We start from the raw sequence: 26420 nt of genomic DNA on the forward strand, positions 1-26420 counted from the left end.
TATCACATTTGTCAATGGTTCTCTGTGCAAAGACAAACACTATTAATGTTTGTTTGAAATTTACTGTTAACCAGTTTCCATGTGTGTTCTTGATAAAGAAACAATTTTAAAATATCAGCTTGAATCTACTCTAATAATTCCTTCATAATTTTGAATACTTCAAGTCACCTCACAATCTCTGCTTGCTTAAACTAAAAAGGTCAACCTACAAACCTTACAGTCGTAGTCACTCCTCTTTGGACTAAGCAATGCTGTATAATCTTCACCTTATTATTATGTACAGCTGAGTATAATGAAACATATTATCTTTAATGTTAGAAAAGACTGACCATAGCAAAGATGAAGCACTCTGAGAACAGCTTATAATGACTAGAAAGAAAGGTGTTAATGTGGTGCTAAGGAAATAAAGCATCCCTTTGTATTGGAGTCAATTTTTGTTTCCTTTTATATCACCTTTTTAATATATTTCTTTATTTGATCTATTCTGTTTCTTTTTAATTTTTTTAATAAAATCTGATTTGCTTTGACTCCATTTGATTATTTTTTTAGCCATTGTATGTCCTGTTTCTGTGTTATATATGTTAGCTTTCCATTTTCTAATTTGATAAATGATTATTCTGCAATTTTCACGTGATAACCAATTTAACCAATTCTTAAGTTATCTTCATTACTGGTGTCTGGAGAAGATTGCCTCTTGGAAAATTTTGACTTGTGCTTATAAGTACAATTCATGGGTGTGTCCTTAGGAGTCAAATCCTAAAGAGTGCTCCTTGAAGTTATAGTTTAGGAGCTTGGCAGTCAGAGCAATGACAGGAGGAAGGGGGCTGAAACTGAAAATGAAGATCAGTTGGCTATTCAGATCAGAAATCGATAAAGCACCCGAGCGAGCACCTTTGAATGAAGAATTCCTTCTTGCGCAGGAAAGACAAAAGCATGACAGCTGCCTTGTTAGTTGGGCAAGACAGCTGCCACTCAGAGCTGCATGATTGACTGCTCTCTTACATGAGAGCTCCTTCTCAGTCCAGGGCACACTGTTCCTTATAATATAAACTTCAAAACAAAACAAAAGGCCATTTTATTTGTATTATATAGGTCTTTAAAAAATGAGGTGCTCTAAATAAAATTAAATTTCCCTATTTTGTGAGAGCCAATTCCCTATTTTGTAGGAGCCACTTCGTTTGCTCCAAAAGCAACCACTATAACAGTCTTGTTTTGTCTTTTAATTAAGCTGCTGTTGTGAGGAGCAGCATCTTTTGTGCTCACAAGTCAAAAGACCAGCAGCAATTCTGCATTTCTCTAACATATGTATGAAAATATGCACTTTCTATTATGTCACACATATACAGTATTTATTTACAAATACAAAGCTTCACATTGGTAATGCATCAAGCATGGCGTGGTCATGGCTATGCTGTCTATGTTCAGCTTGCATCGTAAAACCTAGGTGATGGTTACTGTGTAGCTGATAATAACAGCCAGTGCTAGTATCTTTGTTGTCTTATATGATCAGGTACTTTACTCTCAAAAGTCTAAAGTTATTTCATCTGTCTAACCATTTAACCTGCAAAATCTAGTGTTATAGCAGGAAAGTATTGAGATTTACACATATCCATATAGCAGGTTGGTTAACATTAAATTTTTACTTGCCACATGCAAACACTGTTAATTTTGTGTTTGCACTTTTTCTCCAAAACACAAAGAATAAAAAAGAGGTATGGGCAACACCTAGCACAAACATTCCAAATAATTCTCTTTACTCTGTGTTTTTAGCTTATTTCTTTTTGCCCATATAATAAATAACAAATGAGTGCAGACCATGTAACTATTTGTCATTAATGCAATTCAGCACCCAGGTTTTTACGTTTATTGTGAAAATTACTATTAAACTGGTGTTTTTGATTTAGATACAGGTTGGTTTTAAGATGAAAAGATTCAACTGTTTTAATCTTTCCGCACTCTTCATACATTACCGTTCTGTAATGAATTAACCGAATGTCTTGTCTCTGGACTTTATCTACTGCTGTTTTATCTCTCTTTTAAAATGGGAAAAAAACTGCAAACTCTACTCCGGTATATGCAGATGAAACTGTAAAGATCACTCAGGGTTAGCCTAAGGCTGTATGGACACAGCTATCATAAAATGGAAAAAAACATCTGCAGCAGGTTTACTCCACTTTAAAGTTTTATACATTTGCCCAATATAATCATCTAGTCATTTTCTAAATGCCATTATACTGATTCAGGGTTGCAAGAGTAATTCAATCGCTATATTAGAATTTGTATTTATGCTTATTTTCTTGTAACAACTTATAACAAAAACTGTACTATATGCATGTGCAATGTATACTTTAAAAATATATTTTGATCGTCTTTGTATTTAAAGGATAGTTTGACTCATTTATTCTGCATCTGTCTTCCAGAATTCTATTCAATTAGCTTCTGTAAGTTTAACAGGGGGATTTAACAAATATATACAATGTGGCAGGGGGCTGGGGGCCAGAGCCAGCCGGGATGCCTGGAAGGACTGGGAGGCGGATTTTACATCCCCCAGACCCCAAGGGGGCAACCGCCCTGGATAGTGTGGGGACCACGGGTACGGAGCGTGGAGGCTCAAACCCATTGGGGCCCGTGGCCACCACTAGGGGGCGCCCCGAGCCTCATAGAGCCCGGGACTTCTGCACTTCTGCCACACCTGGGAAGGACCTTCCATGGATGCTCAGAGTGCCACACCAGGTAGTGCCGCTGGAAGGACATCAGCGAGGACCTGGAGCACATCCGGGTGATTATAAAAGGAGCAGCCTTCCTACAGTCGTGGAGCCAGAGTCGGGTTCTGGAGGAGGATGAAGCTCCAGCGCGAGGAAGAAAGGTGGCCCACGGATGTTTGAAGGCCTGTGTGAAGGTGAATGGTGCGTGAGCACTGTGTGCTGTGTGGGACTGTGTTGGGGACTTTAATAAATGTGTATTTTATAATAGTACCGGTGTCTGTCTGATGGTGTTCGGGCTACCTCTCACAACAAACTCAAAGCATTATACCTAAAATATTTCAAAATCTATACAAACCACTACCTTTAAAAATATTTATAGCCAAAAGACAATTTTGCAAGACTAAATCTAAAAACTGAAGCTTAATAAGTAAGCACCAGGAGTTATAAGACAAAAAAAAAAATTGATGTACAAGGTCTGTCAAAAAGAAACCAAACTTCTTGAGCGAAGATAACTGTCTTGTGATTGTAGTGGTGTGTAGCAGTGCCCTTGACCTTTAAAACAATTATTTCTTCGATCACGCCATACCAATTAGTCATAGAGTACTTACAGTAGATTGAACTTGTCTCCTGTGCCTATTGCAATTTTAAAATTGGGTAGACGATCTCAAAATTGGAGCAGAAAGGCCATGCTTTGATTCCTGAAAATTGTTATATAACTGTCTGTGAAGGTGCTGAAGAAGTAGGCATCAGTAAATGTTCATGTCACACAATGTTGACTAAAACACTGCAGATGTATCCTGTTGCTGCAAAATTTGTGCCACGTTTCTTGACAGACAAGCAAAAAGTGAACCATGTCACAGTCCATCAGGTGTTGTTAGGTTGTTCAAATGCTGATGAAAACTTTCTGTCATAACAGGTGATGAAATGTGGGTGTATGGCCCCTGCAGACTTTCTTCTTGTTTCTGAAGTTGAAATTCACCCTGAAAGGTTACTGATTGCAAATGATAGAAAATTCACCACGGGACCTACACAACATTCCACAAAACGAGCTCCAAGATGCATTCCAGAAATGGGAGCAGTGTATACAGTAAATAGAGAAAGGGGAATACTTTGAAGGAGACAAGTCTGATTAAGTTGTAAGCATATTAATATATTTTTCTTTTTGGCAGACCTTGCATACTACAAATTAAAATATATATAGGCAGTTATATTTTTAATGCAGTGTCCTTTACAGTAATGACTGTCACAAAGGGAGGAAGAAAGGTTATTACAGTTATAAACCTACTCTTCAGAAAAATTAACTGAAGCAATTAGTAAAGACAATGTTTATCGACACATTGATTTCAGTTGTAATAGTGAACATTCTTTGCTGGTTGGGACAAAGAAAATTCTCTAATACAACAAAAGCATTTTCATCATAGTCACTCAGAATATTTATCTTGCTTTTAAAAGGTTTTTGATAAGGCGCCACATAAGAGACTGTAATTTGAACTGCATTTTTATAACTTTGTTGCAATGATCTCTGAGAAACAAGGCTATAATCATTACATGTGGGCCTGTGCTCTGTTACTAATCATTATGTAACAATAACATTTAAATCCTTACTATAGAACTGAAACATAATTCACAGTATATTTTATGTATTATTATATCCAATTTTTCATGTTTTACTTTAATTATTAAAATGTACATGTTTCTTTTTCTTTGTGACGTACGGTTTGGAAAAATTCTTCTTGTTTCGGCTGATCCTGTTAGGGGTCGCCACAGCAGATCAACTTTTTCCATATCTTCCTGTCCTCTATATCTTGCTCTGTCACACCCACCAACTGCATGTCCTCTCTCACCACATCCATAAACCTCCTCTTAGGCCTTCCTCTTCCTTTTTCCTGGCAGCTCTATCCAAAATATACCAACTTAATTAAATTAAAACGAGAGAATTCAAGGTGATGTGTTCACATGGAAGCAAAACTGGCTGAAACATAGAGAAGGGTTAGGTCACAGGAAATGTTTTTGTATTGTCTTAGTTGTATATAAACGTAAAGATCCTCACAGTCCAGAGATAATGTATAACTATCAAGCTGGAAAAATAGTGCATGTGAATTTCCCATTGGGATTAATAAAGTATCTATCTATCTATCTATCTATCTATCTATCTATCTATCTATCTATCTATCTATCTATCTATCTATCTATCTATCACTTGAAACTAAATGAATGGGTAGATATCTTGGTATCAGCAAAATCATTACAGATGGACTGGGCAAATGACTTATTGTAACTCAGTTTAAAATATTACATTTGGGAAATAAAAATATGAAACTGATGTATACAATGGAGGTTTGCACCCTAAAAAGTATGCCTCATGAGAAAGCTAAATAAACACATCTGATCCAGAAATAATCAAGAAGATATGCAGGATGTTGAGTGACATGGCATACTGTGTTAAGTACTAGACAAACAAGGTTATCTTTAAACTATAAATCATAATTGAGAAGTCTGTAATATTAACAAAAATATAATGCTATTAGAAACATTCCAGAAAATAGACTTATTGAAAAGATTGTACTTTTTAAGCTATTGTCTGATGTGAAGATGAAAGAGTTCAGTCTTTTCAGGTTAAGCAAACATAGATTAAAAGGAAACATGACAGCATTGTTGAATGATGGAAGTTGGTAAGAGTTAAATTTCTTAGTGAGTCAGAGATAAATGGAAAACATTACCAACCAGGGTAGTAGATATTGGTATTTAATGTAATTCTATTCTCAGCCCCGTAATATTTCTGAAAATGTTAACTGAACATGTGGGAGTGAATAAATAGTCCATTTCCATCACTGCTTTTCAAAATTTCTGATGTATGACTTGTTCTTTAACGTTCATTCATACAGACTTTAAATTAATACAGTATATATATATATATAGCGAGAGAGAGAGAAACAAACTTACCCACTTTTTTCACATACTTGAAACCAAAAATAATTCTAAAAGTATGTGCAATATAGTTCCATTGGGAAAAAAATAAGATATGTGTGTACCGTACTGTACTGCTTTAAAATAGAGACGATTTATTTTAAGTCACTATAAAGACTTATTACATTATTATATGGCAAGGTCTCCAAGCAAAATTATTAATTATTATTACCCATACAGAATGTATTAAAAGATAGTGTGCTTCTGTGGAAACTGCCCAAGAGAACTGAATAAATTACTTTATTTGTAAAGTGTTCTAATTGTATGCCTACACATAATTTTTCTGCTTGTGTATTGCTGATCTTTTATATTTTTACACAATGTTAAGCATGTAATGAAACTGTTTAAATAAACCTTAATTATGCACTACTATAATTGAATCCTCTTGTTATTTGAATATTATGTATACCACAAAATAAAAGTTATTAGTTTAAATATACTTAAGTCAACTTATATTTCTGCTGTTTCTGATACTAGCTTCACTTTTTCACTATGTACGAAGTATCTTAATGAATTTCAGTTAAATTTTAAAGAGGCAAGATGCAAATTGGAGAAAGGCAGCTAAAAACATACAAACAGGATACTCAGGAACAAACAGGACAAGCTATTATACAAACTGGACGCGTTATCTGCGCTAGCAAACAGACCATTTCTAGCTAAATATCCTCCCAACACTGGGATAGCTATTTAATAATGTAAAGTGAATAAAAGTTTAAGAATACTCTGTAAACTGAACCTAGCTCAATACAAAGTAGGAATCTGCCCTAGACAGACAGCACAGCAACTTTTACTTGAACATAAATGAATAAATAAATGAAGTGCACACTTCATTCTAAAATGAATTGAAAGCACTTTCAGTTTATCAGTAACATGAAGATAAAAAATGCAAAAAGCTTATAAAAACAACTTCTCATAGATTTTAACTTGTTTACATACAGACTGAAGTTTTCAAACTGTGCATTCAAAACAGTCATGCATACAAACAATGTTGCTCATGTTAATAGTCACATTTATACACAGCATGGCAGCATGATTTAGATAAAATGATACATTTTGTCTGAGACTATTCCTTATAATTACACTGTCCTCAGGTAGAACAAAAATAAAAACACTAGTAAAACTTCAGTTTAGATACTGCAAAAATTCATTTGTTAATCATTTACTCTTATTCAACAAGACCTTAACAAAGGGTTCATTCAGTCTTAACTATGGTTATAAAGTATCAGTAAAGTGGTTATTCATCTTTGTGCTGTGTGCCATTTGATATGCTGGTAAAATTATTTATAAATATTAAGGATGTGCAGGCTATAAATGAAGTGTGCAATATCATGTGTCTCACTTAAGCCACTTAGGACCATTCCAATCTGAAGATATTTTAGTAGACCGTACTGCACAGCTGAATAACCTCTTTACTGATGCTTTGTAAGTGTTAGTAATAAAAAATACGCCTTTCACTGCAACAACGGCTAAAATATGTAACAACCATGAGTATACCACCATTGTAGCAGCTGTTACTTTTAAAAATGGGCAAATAACATTTCATTTTTGTTGTATAATTCTATTATTATTCTTATCATTATATTGATGGCATCATTTTATTGCCATTTTGTCAGGTGTCACACACGTGCGCATGGGAGGCATCTAAAGGGCTTGGGTAAGGGCAATTCCGAACCAGACCAAGATGTGCCAGAGTGCACTGACTCTTTTTCTCCCTTTTATGCAAACCATTCCTGGGATATCTCACCAGGCCCTCTTGACGTCACTTCCGGGTCCGAACCTATGGAGGAAGACCTTGCCGGCTCCGGCCCCTTTGATGTCACGTCTGGGCTCGAGCCTATGGCTGAAGACCCTTGTGAGCCCGACCCCTTTGACCTCATTTTCTGTCTTTTCCTTTAAAAGCCTCCACCTTTCCCCTAAACCCTCAGTTTTGTTTTGGACTCGGTTTTGTGCACATCAGTGCTATATTCATTTTTCGACTTTGCAGCCAGGATACCAATTATACGCTATGGCTCTGTGTGGAGTTTGTGACAGATGTTATGTGTGTATGGCTATCACCATTGTGTGTTTCTAGCTTTTCTGGCTACTGCCATTTTATTTGTCTATTATGCTATGTGGTTTAATAGGCAAGTATAGCACATACTATATGACCCATGGCATATTGATTAGCATGTTATAGAAGATGGGTGCTTGCAGTAAATAGCATATGAATTTTGTAGAAATATAAAAAAAGCCTTTAAATGAAAACCATGATCACGAGCATTGCTTTGTTTAGGAAAATGATGGCTATGATTATGGTTCTGCTTTTGACTATAAATATAGCTCCTTCTATGCTATCAGTCTCTTATCTTACTGTGTTTGACCTGACTTCCCTACAGTAATAACCATAAAATCCATCCATCCATTATCCAACCCGCTATATCCTAACTACAGGGTCACGGGGGTCTGCTAGAGCCAACCCCAGCCAACACAGGGTGCAAGGCAGGAAACGAACCCCGGGCAGGGCACCAGCCCACCACAGACCATAAAATCTCTGACATCAATTAATGAAAGTGGTCCATAGGGCTTGTATGAATGGTCAAAACTTCTTCATTTACTTCAAGGTAAAGGTTTGGACACCCTGGACAAATTACACGCTTTTGCTGACATTTGAAGTAAAAAATTTTATATTTAACTTTAAAAACTAACAAACTAAAACTGTAGCATTTTTATGACAAGGCGGATGACACTTCTTTATGTTTTATATTTAAACAAATAAAACATAATGGTACATTACCATTTTCATGAAAATGCTGCTCTTTTAGTTTTGTTAAAGTTGAATTTGTTCAAACTTCAAACATCAACAAAATATATAAAGAGGCCAGGGGCATTCAAACCTTTGCATGTATTTTGTATTATGTCAAACATGCCATGCTTATAATTATAAATTATAATTTGTGTTATAATTTTAACTTAACTTATATTACTGAAATCACTAAAAATGTACGCCCTGCAATTGGCTGACTCCCCATTCCTGATTAATGACTGCCTTACCCTGTGAAAATGGAATCTGCTTCTCCTCTCAACATAAACCTAAACTGGAGTAATCACATTTTGTTTAACATTCCTGCATTCAGTATACGAAAAAGCAAGATGTTTGAATGAATGATTTAAAAGCTATTTAGCCTACTATTTTTTTAAATGTTGCTTGTCTTTTTTTTTCAAAATCTATGAAATTTACACTGTGGTGGGCTGGTGCCCTGCCCAGGGATTTGTTCCTGCCTTGCGCCCTATGTTGGCTGGGATTGGCTCCAGCAGACCCTCGTGACCCTGTGTTAGGATATACCGGGTCAGAAGATGACTGACTGACTGTAATTTACAGTATCATCTACTTGATAGTTATACCATCAAATCTGAAAAAAGAGCTACAGTATATTAGGAGCCCTCCAAGTGCTCATGACATGAATTTTCCTAAAAACTATTATGTAAGTTTGGGAGGTACACATGAGCATATGTTTCTAAGTTGAACTGGCACAAACTTGTCTTAATGTAAAGGCTGTTCCAGAAACTGAGATAAACTATATGCACAAAAGGGGTTTTAATGACATTGTATGGAGATGATCTCCCTTTTGTAGCTGTAACAGCTTCTACTCTTCTTGGAAGGCTTTCCACAAGATTTTGAAGTGTTTCTGTTGGGAATTTGTATCCATTCATTCTGTAGAGCATTTATGAGGTCAGGTACTGATGTTGAAGGCCTGGCTCACAATCTCTGTTCCAGTTCATCCCAAAGGTGTTCGATGGGGTTGAGGTTAGTGCTCTGTGCAGGCCAGACAAGTTCTTCCACACCAAACTCATCCAACTATGTCTTTATGGACCTTGCTTTGCGTAGTGGGGCACAGTCATGCTGGAATAGAAAAGAGCCTTCCCCAAACTGTTTCCACAAAGTTGGAAGTATAGTATTGTCCAAAATGTCTTGGTGTGCCAAAGCATTAAGATTGCCTTTCACTGGAATTAAGGGGCCTACCCCAAACCCTGAAAAACAGCCCCACACCATTATCCCACTCCACGAATCTTCACAGATCTTCACAATGCAGTCAGGCAGATAACGCTGTCCTGGCATCCACCAAACCTAGACTCGCCCATCTGACTGCCAAACAGAGAAGCAGGATTTGTCACTCCATAGAACATGTTTCCAATGCTCCACAGTCCATTGGCAGTATGCCTCACAACATTCCATCCAACTCTTGGCATTGGAGCTGCTTGGCCATGGAAACCCATTCCATGAAGCTCCTGCCACACAGTTTTTGTGCTTACATTAATGCCAGTGGAAGTTTGATACTCTATACCTATGGAATCACCTTAGCAGTTGTTGACCCTGCTTTGTAATTTAAGTCGTCCTCCGCTTCGTGGCTGAGTTGCTGTTGTGCCTAAACACTTCCACTTTCTAATAATGCCACTTACAGTTGACCATGGAATATCCAGCAGAAATGAAATTTCACGAACCGTCTTATTGCAAAGGTGGCATCCTAACACAGTACCTCGTCACAGAACTCTTCAGAATGACACATTTTGTTTAACAAATGTTTGTAAATGGCGACTGCATGGCTAGGTGCTTGATTTTATACACCTGTGTCAATCAATGTGACTGAAACGCCTGAATTCAATAATTAAGAGGTGTGTCCAAATACTTTTGTCCATATTGTGTATGTCGTGGTTAACTTAAAAATCACTTTTGAATTATGCAATATACACTATCAATTAGTCAATAACAGACATGTTAAATACTTGCTACACAATGCATACAGGCCATATGTTAGGACTTTGTGTGATTAGATTATGATTGCACGTACATGGAGCTTAATAGTCAATAAGAATTTTTTTAGTTGTAAACCTTCTTTGCACGCCCTGCTCTGTGCTCCAATCAATACTAAGTATTGTCAATTTATCAGTAATCTGGTCACCACCAATTATAGGGTGAGTATCCCTAATCTGAAATGCTCCAAAATCCAAAACTTGTTGTTCACTGACATGATGCCACAAGTGGAAAATTCCACACCAGAATTTTCTTTTATACAATTTTACTTGGATTCGTCTGTGGAAACAATCATACCAAAAACTGGATGTGAATAACATATGTGTAGATTAAAAATTCTTTCATTGAGTGCCGCTAGCAAATGACACATGACCAGGACGTTTGGGAGCATGGCAGGTGTCTGCAACCTATGAAGCATCGAGCACTGATAACCAACAGAGCACAGTTGACAAGCTTTGTCTCCCAAGAAGCGACACGATAACACCTGCACAATACAAAAGGCACATTTTAATAACAGCTTGATTATATGAATTATTATACACATGAGTTGTCATTTAGCTGGATTGGCTGACTTGTGCCCCTAATATATCTCATTATTTATATGCAAATATTATAAAATCCAGAAATATCCAAAATCCAGACATTACAGGTTAGAGATACTCAATCTGTACTTAAAATATGGAGCCAATGTAGGACACATTTCAAGACAGGAAAGCATTTATCTGTTGCTTCTCTACACAATAATCACCTTTTCCAACTTCTCACTAACCTTCTACAAACCTATGAAAAATGCTAGGACAATATACCAAATAAGTGTAAACAAAAATTCTTTCCCTCGTAGTGTTAAGTAAAGCATTAGCCAGCTTACTGCACTGACAGCCAAAGTTTATAAGGATGCTGTTTGTAATGTCACATCTCTCATCATAACACCTAACTTTGTCAGAGTTTGTTAATGATTCCTCCATCATTAGCATGTAATTGTTAAAATGTGAGCAAAATAAGACAAAAACCAAACAAAATCCCCAAGAATAAACACCCATCCCAGATTCCCTAATACACAAGGAAAATGGTGCTAAGATGTCTGGAGCAAGCAATAATACATCTGAGTTTAAGAATTCTAGAGTCATATACTGTATTTTAAGCCATTCTTAATTTTTAGTCTTTCTATGCAGGAAATTATCAATTCAAGTCCTTTATATTAATCCTCAATATCTTTCAAATATATATTTAATGAATAATTGTATAACTTTCATCAAAATATTTTTTTTCTCTAGAAAATCCCTGCTGTTCCATAAAGAAAGCTGCAGAAACTGCCAGTTTTTACACGTTTTTTACCTTTGTGTAACTGAATCCATCTGGAGCCATCCACAGAGATAATTAATAAAGCTTCCATGAGGTTTCTTAATCACTGTTTGAAAGCAGCATCTGCTTTGAAAACTATTATTAGTTAAGGCTTCAGATTGGTTCATATTTGAAGATTTACTTTTTCTGTGGCCCACTTTTATTTTCAGCTTCTTTCTTTTTTATTACTGTATCTTAAAGTCATATGTTCTTATGGGTTGGAGTGTGAATAAGCTGTAGTATTATTAAGAAGTACAGTAATAGTTTATAATGGAGCAATCAAATGTGGGAGTAATAGCAGCCCCCTTTCTGTATCTGCTTATTACGATATTGTTTTGTTTGGGTTGCATTTTTTGAAATTGGTGGAACATGTTCAAAAATGACATAGTCATTTGTGATTCATGAAGATATTACACAAGCCAGATGATCTATAAATCTTTTAAAATATCTACCCACCTATCCATTTTCATTTGACTTCATCTAATATGGGGTCAATGAGGAGTTAAAACTTTCCCAAAGAACACTGGAAAGTGCACCAGTCCATAGCAGGGCAATTAATTTAAACATATATAAATATTTACAATGTTCCCAATTTAATTTTTAATATTTTGAAATATCTATAAATGCCTAAAAGGACTTATTTTACTTCCATGTAAGTGGACATTTGGTGATGGGGTCAAAAATGTAAATTTGGTGTCATGTAGGTATGAATATGGAGCATTCTGAGGACTTTTGTATGGACTGTAATTCCACCTCAGGTCTAGAGGGGGTAATGCTATTTAAATCTTGTTCTCCTTCATCTGCATACCAGAAGCTCCGAGTGTTGAGGACCACTGACATCATTTCCATTTCCTCCTCATTAGCTTGCCTCATCGGGTCCAGAAGTTTTATAGAGACCATCCTTGCAACATGGCTTACTGACTAGTGCTCCAAACCTTTTTCTATTTCCTGATTTTTTACCATGGTGTTTAAGTGGGTGTGGATAATTAAAACTGATTTTCACTTCTTAAAATTACAACTTTCATTGGAAAATGATGCTTTTTTCTGCATTGTGTATGGACTCTGAATGATTAAATCCAAACAAAGACAGAACACTTAAGAACAAGAGATTTTCGAGATATTGGCCTAAACAGCGAGATATATGCACAGCGATAATTAACCTGTCTTCTTCAAACAAGTTACATCATCTTGCCTTGTTACAGGCTGCAGGTCTATTGCTTTTGGTCCAGTTTGTTCTAAAATGTATCCCCATCTCCTTTAAAAACTTTTTGACTTATGCCCAATTATAATTGCTTAACTTAGCCAGGATTTTTGTCGTCTGCTCCATTTAGCCATGGGACCAGACCTATTGCTAAATTTTTGCATGTTTAGTTTTTGAAATACATAATTTATGCAGTGGGCGGCATGGTGGCACAGTGGGTAGCACTGCTGCCTCGTAGTTAGGAGAACCGGGTTTGCTTCCTGGGTCCTCCTTGCGTGGAGTTTGCATGTTCTCCCCGTGTCTGCGTGGGTTTCCTCCCAAAGTCCAAAGACATGCAGGTTAGGTGCATTGGCGATTCTAAATTGTCCCTAGTGTGTGCTTGGTGTGTGTGTGTGTGTGTGTGTGTGCGTGCCCTGCGGTGGGCTGGCGCCCTGCCCGGGGTTTGTTTCCTGCCTTGCGCCCTGTGTTGGCTGGGATTGGCTCCAGCAGACCCCCGTGACCCTGTAGTTAGGATATAGTGGGTTGGGTAATGGATGGATAATTTATGCAGTGACGTATACACAAGATGTCCTGTCATACACCTCCATATTTCAAACTTGGTAGTTTATGCTGCAAAAAACCCACAAGTCAGTCAAAAGCAGTAATGTTATTTTTACATAACCAAGTATGTCTTCATTCAAATAAATCATACGTTTCAATGTCTACTCTCCTTCAATGATAAAACATGCAATTTGTGCATCTTTATGCCAAGGCAAACAGTGCATTACAGTTGAGTGAATCTGCTTAATTAATGTCCCACTTATGTTGATCTATGTTTCAGAACATTCAAATGATGTGATGATTGGTCATTCTTACTACATGTCACAGCTGTGTGTAGAAAGCAGAAAATAAATTGCATGTGCAACACCTTTAGCCACAAACATGACAAGAATATTGACAGTTGCTACATTGGGAACAGTACTTAAGAGGTTCTTTAACTTGGTCACATTTTACCTTTTTGCCATACTGAACTTTAATGAGACCAAATTAACTTAGAAAATCTGGATGGTTCGCTCATACAGTGTTGCGTGCATCCGTTTTACAATTTGTGTCAACGTTTGATGACTAATTTACGTTTTCACCACTATAGGTTGATTGAACAATGATTCAGTTTTAGTTTGTTCTAAAACTGTCTTTACATTTTTTTTGTTGACACGCCATTGCATGCTTTGTATTTCCATACAGGGCCACAACACATAGAAATATTTATGATTTTTTTACAGTATGGTGTTATTTAATACACAGCAGAATAGTATCCCAAGTGCAGTTCTGGCCTAACACTATACATGTGAACAATACAGCTATTCCCTATTGTGCTTAGCTAGATTAAAAGAATACTGAAAGACACTTCAGGTTATTAAATTTAAAAACCTCTCTGAAAATATTTCATTTTGAAATTATGGGTTATTACAGTAAGTATAGACTGATGGGCAAAAATGACAACTTAATCCATTTAAAATGATATCTACAACACAATAAGTTGTATAGAAAGTGAAGGGGTTTCAATACTTTCTGAGTCCTCTGAATGTCAAATAAGAGCAAATAAAAATTAAGCAGATTTAATAAGATGAACCTTCCTACTCAAGATACCTTTCATTATCTTTTTATAATTAGGCCTAATGGATTAATCCAAAATGTACAGACATTTTTTGCCAGTCAAAACGTTCCTGTGGTTTATTTTCTCACAATTTGCCTTTGAGAATACTCTTTCTCAGAATTAGGTACTTGTGAACAAGCAGAGGATCTTGTGCACAGTGGATTCTAATCATTTATATTTGTCTTGGAATAACTGCTCACTAAAGTCTCTCTCCTTCCGAAATCTGATGCTCCCAATTCAATGAGATTTAGAAAAATGGTTTCTGTAAATTAAGACATTTAGAACAAATCAGAGATAAAATGTTTCCCATTATAGCTACAATGTAAACAAATCAGCAAACTTAGCTAATCTATCATTTTTCATAGACAAAAATAACATAAATGCCCTGCAAGTATGCTTGCAAAAAGAGCCCTGATATGTGATTTATCGTAAATAAAAATATAAAATGCACAAAGCTAAAATGTATCTATAAATGGTAGCAAATCACATTACAGATAAATCAGTTTCCTTCTGCCTTGCACATAAAATTGTGGTTTCATTCCCAACATCTGTATGGTGAAAAAATTGATTCAGAAAGTCTATGTAAAGATACTGAAATTATTAGACTACATGTTCTAAATTTACATTAAACTGTGAATTCTTTGACATGCCTTTTTTAAATTAGAAGTAATTTTCTTTTCCCTGCATTTGATATTTTTTTATTTATGAAAAAGAGTAATAATAATTACACTACATAATGAACTGAATGTTCATTGAAGTAAACTGAGTAAAAATCCGTATTGAGGAAAGCAAGGTTGGCATCAGGATAGTGAGTACAAAAAATATTTTTATAAGGAACTAACATAATAAATATTACAATTACATTTGCTATATGTCAAAGCACATATAGGTGAAAGAAAAAGTTGCATCTGGAAACACATTCACTGTGTCTTAATGTAACAGAAAAGGGGATTTTTTTTCCAGTGGTGTTTTTATCAACAAATAGGAAAATCCATCCATCCATTATCCAACCCGCTATATCCTAACCACAGGGTCACGGGGGTCTGCTGGAGCAAATCCCAGCCAACATAGGGCACAAGGCAGGAAGCAAACCCCGGAAAGGGCGCCAGCCCACCGAATAGGAAAATGTGTCCAAAAAAATCAGAATATCCTAATCAAAAGCAAATTAACAGTTGAAGGCAGAAGTTTACTGACTAAAGGTCATGCAAAATAGCCATACTGAAAAAAAGTAGAAAATGAAGAAACAAGGTCAGCAATTAGCTGGCATAATGTACCAAAGTAATGAAAGAATCCCTGCATGGGTTATTTCTTGGAGCTTTTACTCAATCCAGGGCTTTAGATCACTAATAATAATGAAAGTAGAACACTCCACAAAACGATTTTCAGACCAATAATGTAGACTGGCCTCTGAGTATCTTGTTGACCAGAAGGTGTGGCTCGCTAGGCAATACATCCACCAGAGGGTACCACCCTATAATATTGCACTGCGGAAGTTGGTCCATATGTAACACAGAGGATTCTATTTCGTAGTGTTTGGCCCTTCTGGCTTATTTTAAAATACAGTCCACTTTTTATGTCTTAGGCTTTAACTGGTTCATCATAACCCTGAGTATTTTTACTGTTCTCCTTTGGTTAGTCTGGATAGTAATGCTGAGTTTGAAATGCATACTATTTTGGACTCTAACTGCTGGAACTCCAGAGTTGAGAATATGGTCCATTGGAAGGACTATGGTCTTGAAAACCATTGTTGAGTTAAGCTTGGAGAGATTCATGCTCCTTTAATTTCGGCGAGATTTCTTTTGCAATTCACTAATAAACCAGAAGGACACACTTAGAGAACATACCTTAAGGGGAAAATTATGTTATGATCACATTTTGTTTCATTTTTATTATCCTTTCTAAGTGCTATTTCCATCATTTTGAGAGTTATGTAAGGGTTTTTTTAAACATGGAGAATGCACTGGAATTACTTATTTTGTACTAGATGTGATGGATGGCCAGTGTCCTTACATGGCCAGGATGTCCAGGAGATTGAAGAATAGGGCACTGCGTTCTCTGGAATGCTAGATGGCAGCCCCCCTGGGTTGCAGGGATCCCCTGGATTCCCTCAGGGCATCATGGGTCTTGGAATTCTTTAAATCAGCCCTTTTGAGTGCCGTGGGTATTGCCACGAGGTGCTAGAAGGATTAAAGAGCCTTATATCTGGGGGTTTCCGCCTCACCCAGAAGTGCTGACAGGATTGTCTAAAATAAAAGGATTTGGGTAGAAGGTGGACGAACCTTGTGAGGAGGCGTGAAGCAGGCACGAGAGAGAAAGGAGACACGCTGGTGCAGTGTTGTGATGTGAGATTTTGCATATGTTGATAAATATTTTGTATGTCTTTATTTGTAACTTAGGCAAAGCAATGTAATATTAGTGTTACATTAGTGAGAAGCATTCATGTTTGCAACCCCCAAACCCCACACACCTCTTTCAGGAATGGGTCTCTTTGAATTTTACAACAGAGTTGGGGGGAAGTGCCTTAAACAAGTTTAGTAAATGTTTCTCTGAAGTCTCTCAACCCCCATAGGAAAGCCAGGCTGCCTAACAACCAAGCTTTACCTTAACATATGGTTTTGGGGGATGACAGGTGTGAAGGTGTTCTATTTCCCCATTGGTCTGAAGTATGACTGTTTGGAACTGGCTTGTATCAGAAGCCTTTAAGTACTGTGATGTCCTATTGTCTCTAGGGGTTGGACAAAGAATCTATAAAATTGCTCACTCCCTCACTCTCTCTCTCTTACCAAACTGATGCATACACTGAAAAGGACAACACAATGAAGAGCACAGCTCGACAGCCATATTGAGACAGGCATACAGCCTGTTCTGAAGAAAGCTGACCACCAATGATGCCTTAACTAGAGACATTTTAAGTAACTAACAAGTTTGTGTGCCGCCTAAAACTACACATCACCATTTATCAGGTTGTATGGTTGCCAATATTCAAATGTACTTTGCATATTGTTATTATTTATGAATATTATCAATAATACATTATTTAAAGTGTAACTTAACTGCTACTTGTCTTTTACTACACCTAATTGCCTGAGGTTATAAATGTAGAAGTGAAGGTGGGGAGTTATATGGTATAATACCTTATAAACAGTGGTAAGTCTGTGAGATTTGAGGCATTCTGACAAAGGCTACATATTAATGATACAAAAGGGGAAAGTAGAGTAATATATCACTCTACTAAGACAAAACATGCAGTGAATGGAAACAGGTGGACGGGAGTAGAGCTCCAAGGAGGAGTGGGTGGCCATTGCTCAGGTGGGGGCTGTGGATCACTCCTGTTGAGCATCTTAGGAGCAGGAGTGACCATTAAACTCTGGAAGTGCTCTTGTCGGGAGGAGCTATTGAGACAAGAGCGGTGGGAGTACAGAGCACCTGTGCCGGGTGGAGCCAGGATTGACAGCAGTTTGGGTGGAGTAGGGCTCGGTGGTTGCCCACAAATGCCAGGGGATTGATGACATCTCTCTGGGCTGCGAGGTCCGAATAGGATAAGCCAAAGAGGCGTCAGTTTTAAAGGAAGGCACCAGGGCTTGTGGATTTTAAATGAGTTTCCTGCCATATGGTTTTAAACTTGTTTTAATGGTTCTATTTATAGGATATTAACCTCCACAATTCGCTTTATTTTATGGATTATTTATTTCTTCACATTTTGAAGCACTGTACTTTGGGGCACTGTTTTGTGAATTGTTTTTAATAAAAGCAATTGAGCACATTTTCACCATCCCCTTGTCGACGCCTAAAACCAAAGAGGAGAATGGACGTATCCATTAAGTTCCCATACTTGACACCTTCCAATCATTGGCTGCATTTTGATATCCTGTCCATCAAAATTATGTGCAGGAAAAGAGACACGATACATCATTGGAAGAGTCCAATGTCAAAAATGATTTGTCTCCACTTTAAAGCATGCAGACAGAATTCGGCAAATACTGTCATTTCAGAACTAATTTTTGAAAGACCTCCCACATGATAGTATGGGATAAACAGTCATGACCTCTTTCCAGATCCACAAAGCACATACAGGCCAAATTCCCATGATCCCTTAAATATCTGAGTAATGGTAAACAGTTGGTCTTCCTGACCTTGACTAATAACCACACATTGTGCTATATAATCGACCATCCTGGGAAAATTTTAATTGCTTCAGTAAATGGCTTGAATGTCGACAATAATAAGTTTAAGATGCTCTATTATATAATTATATTTTATATTTTACTTCTATATATAAAATATTACCATTATTTATATTGCACTTCATCTACCATATGCAGTAACTTCTCAAATCGATCTATAATGATTTTACTGACACTAGCAAACCCAATTTTTATGACTGGCAATAACTTAGACTGTTTAGTGCTCTAGCATTTCTGTGTCCTACAATAACACTAAGTCTACCTTGGAGTGGTTGTGCTATCACCAGTAACTGTCAGACCTTTGGGATATACTATTGTACTTGTTATTTTTTCCATGATTTAATGTATTTGTATGTCTAGCCAGCTATATAGTATTATAAAGTAAAATTTATAACAAAAAAACAAATCTGTTCTATGTCCCATCAATAACATAATAATCATTTGTCATAAAAAAGAGTCATGCTTCCAAAATGTAATAGTGAAATAATGCCATTAATTGTTCTGTGTTTCATAGACAAATCCAGAAGGAGGTTTGCAGGTTTCACATGATCAGATTGATTCTCTGATCACAGGATAATGTAGTATTTAGCCACTCAAATGACATGAGATATACGGTATATAATACATAATAATAATAATAATAATAATAATAATAATAATAATAATACAGTGCCATCAGAAAGTATTCAGACCCTTTCACTTTTTTCACATTTTGCTATGTTGCAGACTTGAGCTAAAATCATTTAATATATTTTTTCCATCATTATGCAACACTCAATACCCCAGAATGACAAATCAAAAGCAGAATTTTGGGATTTTTTTTTTGCAAATGTATTAAAAATAAAAACTAAAATAGTCCATTAATACAAGTATTTACACCCAATACTATGTCACTTCACTTCACGCAATCCAGCTTAGGTGCATCCCATTCTATTGATCATCATTGATGTGTTTCGATACCTTGTTTAGATTCCACTTGTGGTCAGTTCAAAGGATTGCATGTATTAGAAAAGGCATGCACCTGTCTGTAAAAGGTTCCACAGGTGACACTGTGTATCAGAGCAAAAACCAAGCCATGAGGATGAAGGAACTGTCGGCCAACTTGGGGAGAAGGCCTTGGTAACAGAGCCAATGAAAAACCCAATGGTCATTCTATCTGAGCACCTGAGAACCTGTGTGAAGATATGTCCAGAAGGACAGCCATTGGTGGGCACTCTACTAACCAGGGCTTTATGGCTAAGTGGTCAGACGACATAAAAAAGCCTGCTTGGAGTTTGCCAAAAGGCACCTAATGGAATCTCAGACTATGAGTAACATGATTCCCTAATCTGATGATTGAACTATTTGGCTTTGAGCATCATACCATTAACAGTGAAGCACAGTGATGGCAGCATGATGCTGCGGGCTTGTTGTTCATTGGCAAAGACTGGGAAACTAGTCAGGTTTAAGGAACAGCTGATTGGGATAAGGTACAGAGATAAAGTACAGAGGTAAAGTACAGAGCAACCTGCCCCAGATTACACTGGACCTCAGACTGGGTTAAAGAGGCCTTACCTTTCAAAAGGACATGACCCTAAGCAGAAAGCAAAGACAACACAGGAATCGGTTAGGTTTAACAGTGTGAATGTTCTTGAGTGGTGCTGCCAGACCTCCCTTTCAGAAATCTCTGGAGAGACCTGAAAATAGCTGTCCACTGATGGGTCTCCATTCAACCTTACAGAGCTTGAGAAGATCTGCAGAGAAGAACTGCAGGAAATCCCTAAATCCATGAGGGCAAAGCTTGTTGTATCAAACCCAAGAAGACGCCAGGCTGAAATTGCTGCCAAAGGTGCTTCAACAAAGTATTTAATAAAGAGTCTGAATATTTCATTTTTTTATTTTTAATAAATTTGCAAATAAAATCGAAAATGTTATTTTTGTTTTGTCCTTCTGGGCTGTTAAGTGCTGCTTGATGAGAGAAAACTGTATAGCCTAAGGTTGCAGCTTTCCAAAATATGTAAAAAGTGAAAGGTCTAAATACTTTCTGAAGGCACTGTATATATATATATATATATATATATATATATATATATATATATATATATATATATATATATATATATATATATACAGTGGTGTGAAAAACTATTTGCCCCCTTCCTGATTTCTTATTCTTTTGCATGTTTGTCACACAAAATGTTTCTGATCATCAAACACATTTAACCATTAGTCAAATATAACACAGGTAAACACAAAATGCAGTTTGTAAATGGTGGTTTTTATTATTTAGGGAGAAAAAAAAATCCAAACCTACATGGCCCTGTGTGAAAAAGTAATTGCCCCCTGAACCTAATAACTGGTTGGGCCACCCTTAGCAGCAATAACTGCAATCAAGCGTTTGCGATAACTTGCAATGAGTCTTTTACAGCGCTCTGGAGGAATTTTGGCCCACTCATCTTTGCAAAATTGTTGTAATTCAGCTTTATTTGAGGGTTTTCTAGCATGAACCGCCTTTTTAAGGTCATGCCATAGCATCTCAATTGGATTCAGGTCAGGACTTTGACTAGGCCACTCCAAAGTCTTCATTTTGTTTTTCTTCAGCCATTCAGAGGTGGATTTGCTGGTGTGTTTTGGGTCATTGTCCTGTTGCAGCACCCAAGATCGCTTCAGCTTGAGTTGACGAACAGATGGCCGGACATTCACCTTCAGGATTTTTTGGTAGACAGTAGAATTCATGGTTCCATCTATCACAGCAAGCCTTCCAGGTCCTGAAGCAGCAAAACAACCCCAGACCATCACACTACCACCACCATATTTTACTGTTGGTATGATGTTCTTTTTCTGAAATGCTGTGTTCCTTTTACGCCAGATGTAACGGGACATTTGCCTTCCAAAAAGTTCAACTTTTGTCTCATCAGTCCACAAGGTATTTTCCCAAAAGTCTTGGCAATCATTGAGATGTTTCTTAGCAAAATTGAGACGAGCCCTAATGTTCTTTTTGCTTAACAGTGGTTTGCGTCTTGGACATCTGCCATGCAGGCCATTTTTCCCCAGTCTCTTTCTTATGGTGGAGTCGTGAACACTGACCTTAATTGAGGCAAGTGAGGCCTGCAGTTCTTTAGACGTTGTCCTGGGGTCTTTTGTGACCTCTCGGATGAGTCGTCTCTGCGCTCTTGGGGTAATTTTGGTCGGCTGGCCACTCCTGGGAAGGTTCACCACTGTTCCATGTTTTTGCCATTTGTGGATAATGGCTCTCACTGTGGTTCGCTGGAGTCCCAAAGCTTTAGAAATGGCTTTATAACCTTTACCAGACTGATAGATCTCAATTACTTCTGTTCTCATTTGTTCCTGAATTTCTTTGGATCTTGGCATGATGTCTAGCTTTTGAGGTGCGTTTGGTCTACTTCTCTGTGTCAGGCAGCTCCTATTTAAGTGATTTCTTGATTGAAACAGGTGTGGCAGTAATCAGGCCTGGGGGTGGCTACGGAAATTGAACTCAGGTGTGATACACCACAGTTAGGTTATTTTTTAACAAGGGGGCAATTACTTTTTCACACAGGGCCATGTAGGTTTGGATTTTTTTTCTTCCTAAATAATAAAAACCACCATTTACAAACTGCATTTTGTGTTTACTTGTGTTATATTTGACTAATGGTTAAATGTGTTTGATGATCAGAAACATTTTGTGTGACAAACATGCAAAAGAATAAGAAATCAGGAAGGGGGCAAATAGTTTTTCACACCACTGTATATATATATATATACCGTATATATTTTCATTTTAGATGATCTGGTTTCCTTACATATTCTTAAAATCTAGATTAACTGTCATTTTATAATTGGTCTAGTATGAGTTTGAAGCCTGAAGGACATACTTCATACCTAATGATTCAAGTACCTCTATAATTAATAAAAAAAAAATTGATATGCTAAAATTAGCAAGTTGTGTCTTTAGGTTAAATGTGCTTACATTCATGCTTTTCTTTTTACTTCTTTCATTTTATTAGTATCACTATGTATAAGTCATATTTATGACAACACTATTTCAGCAGCTGCATTTAATGTATTAGTAATTCTTGTTAATGTTGTTGCTTTTTTCAGTTTCTCTAGTGGCTGGCTAAATATACAATTTTCTGCCTTTACACCTAATAATTGTACTAGATGTAGAAAAGGTGACTGTGAATAAACTAACCAGCTGTTTATACGAAGAGTTTAAGTAATAACAGTGTTCTTTTTGTCAATCTTTACTCCAAATTATTTTCATATTAAGAGTGGCCAACATTTAAACCTCATCATAACCCAGAAAAAATAAAAATCAAGACATCATAATAATATTTAGTATGTATAATACAATATGTTTATTACTTCATATTTTAATACATACAGTACATCAAAAGGGGTGAGCCAGGAAGTATTAATGTATATTTATCAGAAAAGTAGCATAAAATGGCATTCCAGTCATCATCTTAACTGGACTTTTTAGATATTGTGTACATTCAACCAGTTTCTGATTTTTTTATATATATATATATATATATATATATATATATATATATATATATATATATATATATATATATATATATATATAAATAAAGTGCTCTACCTAGGTATACCAGGAGACAGGCTGGATTTCATTTTGAACCAGAAGATGAAACATAGTCAAAAAACAAGCGAAAGTTGAATCCAGATAGTCAATTAAACTTTGAGAAAACAAAGCAAAATGATATAAACCAGTAAATCTTAAGCAAAGAAACACACACAAGAAGTCTTTAGTGGAATTTGCAATCTCAGATTGCCAGAAAGTGAGTTGTAATGACCTTAATACTGTTGATCCAGTTACAATACAATATAAATGTAGATAATATACTGAATATATAAAGAGTCTACAAAATGGCGATGCCTGTGAAAAGACAAAACTAGTGCCTGCCAAAATTATAAATTCCCTACAAACAAAATAAAATAACTACAAAGCAAGTAATAAATACCAGAAATGAAATGACCCAGCAACCTATATTGGAAAATAAATAATCCTGAAATAATGAAATAGAAACTGAAAATTAAATGGCAGGAATGAAACACTTTCCAGACAAGAGATACTGTGGGAACAGTGGCGGCTCGTAGCTAAAATTAGTGAGGATGCTGCTCCAGAAAATTTTTAGCCTTTGTTTTAAAATTGTGTAAAAGGAAACAAACATGTATAAAAAGAAAATTTATTCAGAAACTTGATAAAATCCTAAAAGAACAAAATCAAACATTTCTTACTTACTATATCCTAAATTGTTACAGTTCAAGCTTGATCTATTCATTTAAAAATGAAATCCATTCTTCTTGTTTTAATTTGCACGAAAAGATCAATAATTTTCTCCTTAATCTCTGGATGACAACTGAGGAAATTTTTCTCTATTGAAAGCAGGGGTTAGCACTGCAGGAGAGACAGTGCTCTCTCTCCCTCGCAGCCTTGCGCACAACAGCCAAACACCACGCCGCTGGAACTGTGAAGCGCACAGTTCCATTCAAAGATTTTTGTATCTTTTTCATAAATTAGGGAATGGCAGCTGTCATTAAGATTAAGGATTATATATTGTACAAGTATAAAGAAAGAATTAAAGAAAAAAGGACTCATTATATTAAATGTTATCGATAATATCAAGTGGAAATAGGGGGTGCTACAGTTCCACAGTGCCTATACACGAGCCACCACTGTGTGGGAACTAATTAGAATGATAAGACTTTAGCATTAGCTATCACGCCTTCAATTAGCATGTGACTGCATGTTTTCAGTCTCCTGATCAGTAGGTAACTTTTTCATGTTTTTCATTGTTTAAATACTTTTTTCTTCCTTAATATTCATATTTCAAAACAATTCTATTTTCTAAAAATAAAGAAATCAGTGGACAATATTTTCTAATGGTTTAGATAACAGGGCAGTGATTAGAAATTTCAGCTCAAGGCTTTTCATGTTTGGAACTTTGGAAAAAAGCAGTTTCTGATAAAGGGCTAGAGATCAGTGCCTTCAAATAAATCTGAGTATAATTAAAAATAGGAAAAAATAGGAATTTCTGAGTGTTGTAGTGTTTGATATCCAGTTTCTTATATGCCAAGTATAGAATCCTCATAACAGCAATGTGATGTAAAACATTTCACAGAATATCTTGTGGGTTGTGAATTGTTGAGGTAAAGGTGAAATAGCAAGGTTAAGTTAGGTTTTTAGATTGTGATGAACCGCATCATAGAGACGACATTAATCAGGAGATTTTTCTTTTAGTAACGATTTTTAACTATTGGGGAAAGGTGTGAAAAGTTGAAATATGGCACGTACCTGTATTAAACAGGGTGGTGGAGAAGTGTGCTCCGATTAGGAATGGCTCAGCAGTGACACATGGACAGCTCAAGCTGGAAGGTTGGGAGACAAAGTCAGAGAGGCGAGATTGCGTTGGTTTGGACATGTGCAGAGGAGAGATGCTGAGTATATTGGGAAAAGGATGATAAAGATAGAGCTGCCAGGTAAGAGGAAAAGTGGAAGGCCTAACAGAAGGTTTATGGATGTGCTGAGAGAGGACATGCAGGTGTTGGGTGTAACAGAACAAGATGCAGAGGACAAAAAGATACGGAAGAAGATAATCCGCTGTGGTGACCCCTAACAGGAGAAGCTGAAAGAAGAAGATCAGGGTGAGGAGGTGAAACTTGCATGCAGTCATTAGTTTGAGTGGTAGATGTAGTGGTTTTCCTGTCAGCGAGTAACACTTTGTGTGGCGAATGTCACAGCATCAGGCAAGGTTGAGAGATTTGCAAGAGTGTTGGCATTGATTGGTTGGGTAAACCCAACAAACAAACAAAATAATAAGGGTGGCACCAGATGTTGTCTTTTATCTTCTGAACTTGCAAGAGAAAGGGCGCCGCACAAATTAAAGAAGTACTGGTGGTGTAGTGAGGAGGTGGTGCTCTGTCTGTTTGTTTATCTTGTATTGTGGAATTACCTTCCTGGACCAGCAATTTGTTTTTGTTGGGAATAAGACTACAGTTTATTTATGATTTTTTTTCTTTTACTGCATAGCTTATGGTGAAGAAGAATATATGTAAATAGTTAAATTTTCAATTTTCATTTTTGTCATTGCTTAATGACTGTTTTTGAAGGACTGCGTGATACTGCAGTGGAATATTTCAGAGCGATACACCAGGCAGTACATAACAGCTGTTTGGCTTTTTCTTTTTCTTGTTTGTTTCTCTCACTAACTGGTTAGCTTGGTTATGACGATAAGATGCCCTTGGCATAGTCTGTGCATGAGTTACAATGCATAGGGCCATCGCACAGAGAAAGAGTATGAATGAAGTCTTGTTATATTGTTGAAGACCTGGAATGCAGAATTCTAAACAGCTAAAATTTATAAAAACTTGAGATTCTTGCCCAAAGCACCTTTGACATCACTGTTATTAGAAAGCTGAGTTTGCAATTGATCTATACAATATTAAAAATGAATAATTTCACATGATGCTTTGAGACAGAAAAAGGAGACACTACTTATTGTTACATATTTCTTTCAAATAGCACAGTTTTTAAAGGTCATTCCTCCTTGTATTGCCTTATGCCACAAAAAGTTTAACTAATAGAAATTTT

Source organism: Erpetoichthys calabaricus, chromosome 7, assembly GCF_900747795.2.
Source record: "Erpetoichthys calabaricus chromosome 7, fErpCal1.3, whole genome shotgun sequence".
Lineage (NCBI taxonomy): Eukaryota > Metazoa > Chordata > Cladistia > Polypteriformes > Polypteridae > Erpetoichthys > Erpetoichthys calabaricus.